Below are 8,837 nucleotides of genomic sequence, written 5' to 3'. Positions count from 1 at the left end.
TTTTATCTGCATCAACGTTGCAGCAGAAGAGCTGAGAGGGTGAGTGAGAACCTGCGGTGATCTACCTGCAATGAGAGGATCTTGATATCAAACTGTGTATTTCTTTTCTTTTGTTATCCTGCAACGGCAGCCTGAACACCACCCCACTTCCTGCTTTTAAGCAGCGGTTTTCGCCGCTTATCGCTCAGCTTCCAAACTGGTCTCATTGGCACAAGCGCTTCCTCTTTTCATTCACATCCTGCATGAAAAAAATAAGAAGCGTTGATGTCTGTGTACACGAGACGCAAAGCGAGCGCATGCTGTTGTAAAAATGGAGGCAAAGAGGAAGTGCAGGGGGGGGGAAAGTTGACCATATTTGGCATCAGCCGATAATGCAAGCAGGAGATGCAAATGAGATAAATGGTCGTTGTCATGGTGACTTGATGTTGCACGGTGATGGTTTGCTGTCAACCTGACTGCATTTGCGGTATGGCCGTTGCCAAGCAGAAGGCGCTATTGCGAGAGTGGGGAACATGAGAGTGAGAGGAAGAGAGAGATGAATAGTTACTGCATCCCACAATGCATTGCATCACCGTGACCTGTGCTGAAGTGAAGCCACTGTGTCAGACTGCCTCAGTGGCACGTCAGCAATAGAAAGACACGCAGGTAAGCTCATTGGCTCTGAAATTCAAAGCAGCTATTGATTTTGCGAGTGGCCGCGTGTATTTTTTTTGTAGTTTTCCTTCAGAGTAGTTGGACTTGAATGATTCACATAGTGTCTGATAATTAGCAAATGTAGAAATGTTCTTTGGAAGAGAAAAGCTGCAGTCCCTCCTTTGTGCTTGAGGCATACATTTAGGCCTTTCTAAGTATTTTCAGCAGTTACACTTGATCAGGAAAATAAAAGAGGAGTTTCTATTTTTGTTGGACGATAATCTTTGAGCTCAAGCTGCGCCTGCAGAACCATAACCACAAACAGGGTCATGCAGGGACGGTGCCATTTTTCTGTGTCTGCCCTTCGAAACTGTTTGAATTGCACCTGTGGAAAGAAATCAAGAGAAATTCCACAGAATATACACTAAACACACGAGTAGCTCTTTTCTTACTTTTGTGTTTCTTTAAGTAATTATAAAGGAATTTATGTGTTTATCTTCTTAGAAGAGCACTTTGTACTCTAAATGAGCTGCACAATGATTAAACATCATGTCTTAGTGTAAAACTTACCTCATGTGTTGTCGAGCAATATTGCTTTTTCCAATTCCTCAGCCTCTAAGATTAGCCTCAGCTGATTTTGGACCCGACATCCTGCTTTGGGCCTTTCTGCAGGACTGTATACTGTTGCAGTTGGGACTGTGGTGGCCTGTAATGGGAGCATAATGTGTATTTGCAGCCTTGGTGATAGATGAGCCGTCGGAGTTTGGCACACCAAAGCTCTGGGACATTTCCTCAGCGGAGTGAGAGTTCACACCGGCCGGCCAGTGTCATTTACAGGGAGTTGGGAAATAGCAGAGCGCTGAGGCGACAGGCAAGCTTAAGGTGGAAAATCGCATTCAAAAGGGAGGAGGCAGAGGAAAGGGCGGCCAAGGGTGAAGGGTGAAGACTTGATGGTTTGACAGAACACAGGGGGTTGCCAACACTCGACAGAGTTGGTCTGGAGATAATGAGAGCCGTTGCTGAGAGTTTAAACGGAGCTTCTTTTGGTATGAGGTACTTTTGTCACTTCAAACTCTTGTTTGAACGGCAGGAGTGGTGCTGCGCTTTCTGTGAAACTGCTGGTATTCCCCTTTTACCTCGCCACATTTTCACACCTCACTTCCTGTTTTCAGTTGGCTAAAAATGTATAGACACTCTTTCAACTCTGCAATTTTGCCCTTTGCTCATAAGATCTATAGACTTATTGATCTCCCAGAGAGAGCGACGGTCAGGTCACCCCCCCCCACCCCCCACCCCCCGCCACCCCATATCTGCGATCTAAGGTCAAACTGGTAATTTTGAAACTTTGGCTTTGGGCTGTAAAGAGAAGTTGGGTTTTTATTAGCTATTTTAGTTGAGACTCCGAGAACCGTCTGAACGATGATGTGAAATTGCAAATATAAACTAGCAGGTAAGACAGGCAAAGTAAAGCGCTGGCTTCGACTCAGCGACAGCAGAAGAGGGCAAATTTCACATCGGTGTCTAAGTTTCAGAGTGAAGGAGTGGTTGACACAATCTTTCAGAGCAGCTGCAGTCACTGTCTTTCTTCGCTGCCAGTGAAAAAAGTGTTGGGAGGTCACGTTGATCCCCTGTTACAGATGATCCGCGGTCTCACCAGTAGCTGTCTGTGCTGCAGACGGGCTTCCATAAGTGGTCATAAATAAAAGCAATAACAAGAAAAATGACTAAAGCGAGCGCTACAGTTTAACAGCACCCCCTTTTTTATGCATTGACTCACAGTAGCACAGACATTTTTAAAGTAAACTGCAGCTCAGGCTCAGATTGTCACTGGGGGGTTAGAGGACTTCTGTGTAAATTAGAGGTGACTTATCACAGGCTCTGGATCAAGCAGCAATAAAACCTGGTCTGGAGAGCACAGAGAAGGTTGGACAAGAGAGAGGGAGGCTGTGTTTACGGATGCAAATACACCAGAGCGGTGATACATATATGTGCATGTGGCGTTCTTTACCAGGATAAGCAGGTGATTCACAGGCGTTATCGCCATAGCTGCTGCATATCGAAACCTGAAGTCTAAACAAAATTCTCAGAGGTTTCCTTTTTGCATCACCTCCACATTTGCTCATGCAGTGGACAATTTGTATCACCGAGGCAAGACGGTTGTCAGCTGCAGTCTGTCTGTGTAGTTTTGGATGACCTCCAATCATGATATGATGATATACAAGAGCATGACTTATATAAACCGTACCATGCAGTCTGTAGCATTTATTTAACTGCAGCATCTAGCTTGGTCAGTGGTGTGTTAAATAATGTCTAATATTGGATGAATGCTGCTTTTGGGACTGTTGGTGTGCGTTCTGTGGCCTTGAAGTCATTCCGCATAGAAACGGTGATGTTTCCTAAACTTAAGTTTACTCGGGGGGGGAGGATTTGGATTTTGATTGTGAACAGACACGACCCAAGAGTCCAAAAACCGGATCCTCCTGAAGTTCTCCACGGTGGATGTTTAAGCACGGTCTGTCGTTGGTGCGCGTTACTATAACAACAACACTGAAGGGGTATTATTATTTGCAGAGGGAAGGGAACCACCCGACACCAAAATAAAGTAGCTGAGGGGTTGAGCGGGTACCGTGGAAAAGTCTCGTTGGACTAAAAAAAAGCATGAATGTGAGTGAAGGCGCTCCAATAAAAGCAGAATCACTTTGTTAGAATCGCTTTAATTCCAGACGCCGTTCATTCTTTCCTACTTCTGTTTTTCTCATTCATTTTTTCCCCGTGGCTCTCACTCGCTCTGCGTGACCCTTTTTGGCGTGTTTATGTCGTTCCGAGTTCGCCTCGCCCGTTATCCATCCAGCTTGCTTTCACACACATTTCCTTCCTTCCTCCCCCCCTTTCACTCCCCCATTGAACAGACAAGAGCAGCTTGGGCTTAGCTAAACCAGCACTTCCTGGTGTTGATTTGGGGGTGGGCGGGTGGGGGACTGCGGGCTGTGACAACGCTCCCTCCTCTGTTTCTTCTTCCTCCTCCCTTCCTGCTGCGCAGTTGTTGCGACTGCCACCCAGCGAGCGGCGTTTCCCTCCAGCAGCAGACAGTTGATCCAGAGGCTGGAGTCGGTAGAGACACAGCCCAGACCGTCTCGGCACAGCTCGGCACAGCCTGCCTCTGCCACCTCGAGAGGAAGGGGAGGGGAGACACTAGCACACACAGCCAACACTGCAGCGCACACACACACGCACGCACACGCTATCAGAGACAAACACTCCTCTCTCTCTCTCTCTCTCGCTCTCTCTCTCTCCCTTTCTGGCTCACTCACCCCGGTGCTCGGTTTCCACACAGCTCCTTCACTCATTTGCTGCTGATTCACTCGCTCACTAGCTTGGCTCTCCTCCGCCAGTCGCTCTGCCTTGCTCCGCGCTCTGCCTGCCTGCCTGAGAATGGTCCAGCCGGTGCCTGGGGGTCTGCTGTCGCGGCCTGTCTGAACACACGCATAAACACAGTCAAACGACAGGCGGAAGCGCGCGCGCACACACACAGACTGGAGAGCAATGTGAGAGGTAAGGAATCGCAGACGACCTCCTCGTCTTGTTGGTTTATCTGGATCGTTCCTCCCGTGTCTGCTGCAGCCTTTACTTTCCAAAGTAAGAGCCTGCGCTTTAGAGCGACAGGGATTGTTTGTCTTTCTGCATGCATCTGTATGTGGGCCACAGGGTTGTCACGTCTGGTTTTATAGATATGGGAACATGCTCATACTTGCACGTACTCACACCAAGACACATTCTTGGCTCAAAGCAGACAGTAACACAATAGCTACTTCCTGAGGGTAGCGCTAGTTAGCAAGGAAATTTGCTGCTGTCCATACATGTGTGGTTTTTTTGGAGGGCCACGCTCGTTCCAGGAAGCAGCAAAGAGAATCAATAGATCGCCCACTCAGCTTTCATTCTCTTAGTCTGACTCAACACTGGACATGTTGGGAGTCATCCTGGAAGGCTCCGTTTACGCAGACTACGGTAAAAACTGGTTCCTTTCTACCTTTTCCCTGCCTTGCTGCGTCAGCCTAAAGGGACGCGTGGTTTTGCATGTGCGTACGTGTGTGTGCGTGCTGTGTAAGGTAAACTACCGCCATGCTACATGTAAATTAAGTGTGACATGAGAAGCTGCCGCTACCTTATATGGTGAGCACAGTATTTTGGTACAGTTGGATCTTGCCAAGCATTCCGGGTCGCGGGAGGAGAGAGTGTGACTCTGTCTGCAGGAGTGTGCATGTATGTGTTTGTTAGACTGAGTGTTTTCATGTGCCTGACAGAGGGGGAGTAACCAGGAGAGGGCAAGAAAGTTGGGGGAAGGATAGAAGAGCAGGAACAAAAGTCGCTGAAAAGCAGAACCAGTAAATGGAAGTATTTCACTTGTAAAAATTTCAGCTGGAAGGAAAGTAAGTACTTTCTCACTTCAAGGGTTTTGGGGGGATGTTTTCCTGGATTTAGCTCCTCTAAAAGGTTTAACTTCTGTGAAAATCGTGATTATAAGGTTTTCTTGAGGGGGTTATTCATTTTACTAAACCTAGAACACACCAAAGAAGAGCAAAATATGTTTCTGATTAAGCCTAACTAGTACTTGAAAACCTCTCTCTCTCTCTCTGTCTGGGCTTCTTTCGGGGTGGTGTAGGTGGTGGTTGGGGCAATGATGAGGAATGTTGTGACGGCTCAGAAATGAAAACATAGCCGGGCATATGCCGGTCGCTGAATGTGTCATTGTGACAGAGGTGCCACTGGCGTTAAACTAGCAGTGAGCTAAGGTGCCTGTAGCCAACGTGGGGTTATGGTGAAGAATACCAAAGGTTCTCTTGCCGTATGTTGTCATATACATGTGAGCCAAGGTGTAAATGACTCCTGTTTTATGTGGCTGTGGTGTAGGATCCGGCGTACAGACAGGATTACGCACATGGCTGAATATGTGCTGACAGGTTAAGCCTTTATTAGACAGGGGCAACTCTGTGTTCCCACTGTGTTATGACCACAGTTCAACCCCTCTGAGCAACAGTTTGACAGAGTTGCTTGAGTGACTCAACACAGTTTTAACAGGTTTGAATTGCCTAAATCGAATGCCCAGAGGTCCCCATGCTACCCAGAGACATCTTCAACCCTGTCACTGATGCTAACTGCGCTAGCGTCTCAATCCAGGAGAGCGTTTAGGGGGCTAAGTGCATTGCTCAAGGACCCACAGGATGGCAAGGTTGGAGGCAAGAGGTGAATTGCAATATATATAGACACACACACGGACACACACACTCTACTCTCATATTTTGGTAGAATCAACAGAATATATTCGACCAAAGAGACTTTGTCATCGAATATTTCTGCACATTAAATGGATTTATTTGACGTTTCATTGTATTTACTTGTCTCTGCGTGCCAAAATCACCCTGACTGTGTTTCAACACGCAGACGACATAAATTTGAGCCTACAAGTCGCTCATTAAACCATAAGGCTTGTCAGTGTCCGCTCTGTCCGATGACTTCACTGCATCCTTTCACACACACTCATACTCACGCTCTCTCTCTCTCACACAGACACACACATACATACAACGATGCACATAATCAGATATTCACCACAGTTTAGGAAAAGGTCTGTGTGTCAATACACATAACGGTTTATGTGTTTGCAAAGATTCCCGTTTGTGTGTCTTGAGTGGGCGCTGGTGTGTGTATGCATAGCTCGGTCCATGTATGTTAAACAACAGATCTAATTGTCTCCAGAGGTTTTGCTCTTGGAATCAATAGGCATTGTTTTATTTTGCGCTCCGAGTTCCAAGACTAACTTCCAGGATGATATTTAATCTGACTTTATTTACCTTTTTCACCAACGCTGCGAGCATGCGCATGCTTTATGTTGCGATATTTATTCATAACAAAGGGAACCAAATGCGGTTTCATGGATTTACGATCAAACTGGCTTTTGAATTCTGCCTTGAAAATGTTCAGGTTCCCAAGCATGACCGCTGAATCAGAACGACTCAGAAGAGTTTACACGGGGATGTATGTGTACAGGTCTGCAGTAAACACCAGCAGCAGGAAGTGCCGAGAGGCCAAGAGTGCATGTCTGTAAAACCAGAAGCGCCCACACCAAGGACAATGTCCTTAGCCCTGACGCGCTCATATGTGCATTAGTGTGGAAGTAAAAGGTCAGCGAGGGCAGTATTGACATTCTATATTCTGAGCGCATGCAGCAACATCGAGGCCGAGGGTGTTGTGTTTCCTCTGGCGTCCTCCACTGCGTCGACCTGTCTGAGAGCGTTGTCCCCCTGACTCCGCCTCCATCAATATGCTGAAGCCGCTCTTTGGCCTCATAGCAGAAAGAGACATATTGAATAATCAAATGCTGCAAACAGGAACCCTTGTGAAACGACGGGAACATAGCCACTCAGCGCCCGTTGAGGCAAATGTTATATTTGAAAAGTGATTATGCAGAATAAGGCCTCCGGTAAGTCACATCCAGTAGCGCAACCTGATGCTAACGTAGATTGTTGGTGTGCCAATCATTTAATGAGAAATCCCACACCTTTGATGACTCTTTGCAACAGTTAGTCATAGATCAAGCATGTTTGATTGCTCCATGGCTTTGGTTAAGACATGTCTTGACAGTCTCGACAGCCCTGCATGTGCCACAATACTTCATGATGAATTTGGATTGCATCTGTCATGGAGGGCTTGACGATTGACGATTGGTCTTTGAATCCCTTTAGTTGGAGGGGAAAAATAAAAAGGGCGCACTCAAGCTCGACGTACCGTGCTTCATACATCCCACATGTCCTCCACATGTCCTCTCTTCTGCCACCCTCCTTTCCTGTCTTCCAGTGCGTTTGACCTTGCGCCAGCTTGGAGACCTTGGAATCTGGGGGGGGGGGTGCAGCTGAGGATGCTGGAAGAGGATGCTTGTCAGGCAGTCCCATGCAGGGCTAAATGGCAGCATTAAGGGATGTGGGGGGAGGCGTAATGAACAGGCGGACCACCCTGAGGGGAGACCCACGGGTTTAGACTGCGTAACTAGTGCAATTACAGCGGAGAGCTAATTGATATAAAAGTGTCATGAAATGGAGGCTTTGGAGAGAGCGAGCGCTCTGACAGTGTCAGCGGCGTGCTGCCACGAAGAAATCGATAGGGGACGGACGGCAGTGTCCAAACGTGATGGATCATAATGAGTGCTTGTTACAGTGGCGCCACCTCACACCACGCTGCCCTGCGCTCCCTCTCAAACACGCGTTTCCCCCGAGTCCAACACCACCAACAGGACAGACAGATGGCGGGAATGTCAGGAATTCCGTCCGTCAGGTCATCGCATTCTTTCATTTGACTGGAGACACCCTCTGGCTCCCCCACTTTAGAAACGGATCTATAATAGATGCATCTATTCCACCTCATTAGTTCAGGTCCAGCTGTGCTCAGAGTTGTGAGGTGACACATGCGCCCCATGAACTTAACTTACAGCTCACATCTACTTCAATGGCGTTCCGAGCAATATCATTATTTATTTATTACAAATATGAAGGTTTCTTCTTTGCTTAGAGCACAATTTGAAAGCATTAAGGGGTCGAGTAGTGTTTCTTTCCTGTTTGGGATATATTAAACAGTTAAAAGGTCATGCGCTCTGTTTTGTGTGTGTGTTCCTTATGCAGCAAAGTCAGGACCTTTTTACACATTTCATCAGCCAAGTGAGGAAGTTTTGGCTGTTTGTGGGTTGTTTTAAGGTTAATGTTTGACCTGCGTTGAGGTTTAGGTTGGAAATTTCTTTATGAGTGTTCGGGGCAAAAATACAGAAGCACGAACATAAGTGTGTGTATGTGTGTGTGCGTAGCAGAGGCGCTCGGGTTGCATTAATACTTGCACTCCAAAGGTCATTAGCAGCAGCAGTTACTTTTGCGATTACACAGCAAGATAAAACAAAGTGGTTTCCTCCCTCACTGTGTCTTCGATATCAAAGTAGCTGGGTCACGGTTGTCTGCGTCGCACCTCCGCGACACCCTAACACCACTTATCACAGTTTTGCCAAATATGTGGTATTGCTGAATGTGTGCGTGCTGTTCTAGAAAAAGTGATTTTCCTGTGCAGGGTGTGGCGCGTTATTCTGTGCCAGTGATAAGAGAAGAACAGGCCCTCAGGAGCCCACAGTCATTCAAATTCCCCGTGCAGAGCATGCACAATGGAGTCAC

General features: G+C 47.1%; 1 protein-coding gene and 1 long non-coding RNA gene across 16 annotated transcripts in view; one reads left to right on the top strand and one right to left on the bottom strand.

The window, feature by feature from the left end:
* Positions 1-502: 502 nt before the first annotated feature.
* mbnl1 (muscleblind-like splicing regulator 1) overlaps positions 503-8,837 on the top strand; it is a 32,106-nt gene continuing 23,771 nt past the window's right edge. For 12 of the 15 annotated variants that reach the window (XM_057057740.1, XM_057057736.1, XM_057057738.1 and 9 more), the window contains exon 1: positions 3,912-4,185. The gene's annotated coding sequence lies outside the window, so the exon portion shown is untranslated. Of the gene's footprint in view, positions 646-3,911; positions 4,186-4,350; positions 4,639-4,883; positions 5,061-8,837 lie in introns of those variants that run through there. The other 3 variants (XM_057057728.1, XM_057057726.1, XM_057057727.1) reach the window with 3 other exon arrangements.
* On the bottom strand, positions 3,332-4,230 carry LOC130539414 (uncharacterized). The gene is made up of 2 exons (XR_008954122.1): positions 3,945-4,230; positions 3,332-3,800 (listed from the first exon to the last, which is right to left on the bottom strand). It is a non-coding gene; the product is annotated as an uncharacterized LOC130539414 (long non-coding RNA).

The sequence above is a fragment of the Takifugu flavidus genome, chromosome 15, assembly GCF_003711565.1.
Source record: "Takifugu flavidus isolate HTHZ2018 chromosome 15, ASM371156v2, whole genome shotgun sequence".
NCBI classification, from domain to species: domain Eukaryota; kingdom Metazoa; phylum Chordata; class Actinopteri; order Tetraodontiformes; family Tetraodontidae; genus Takifugu; species Takifugu flavidus.
The sequence above is the reverse complement of the archived record's forward strand: the minus strand, read 5'-3'. Positions and strand labels throughout refer to the sequence as shown.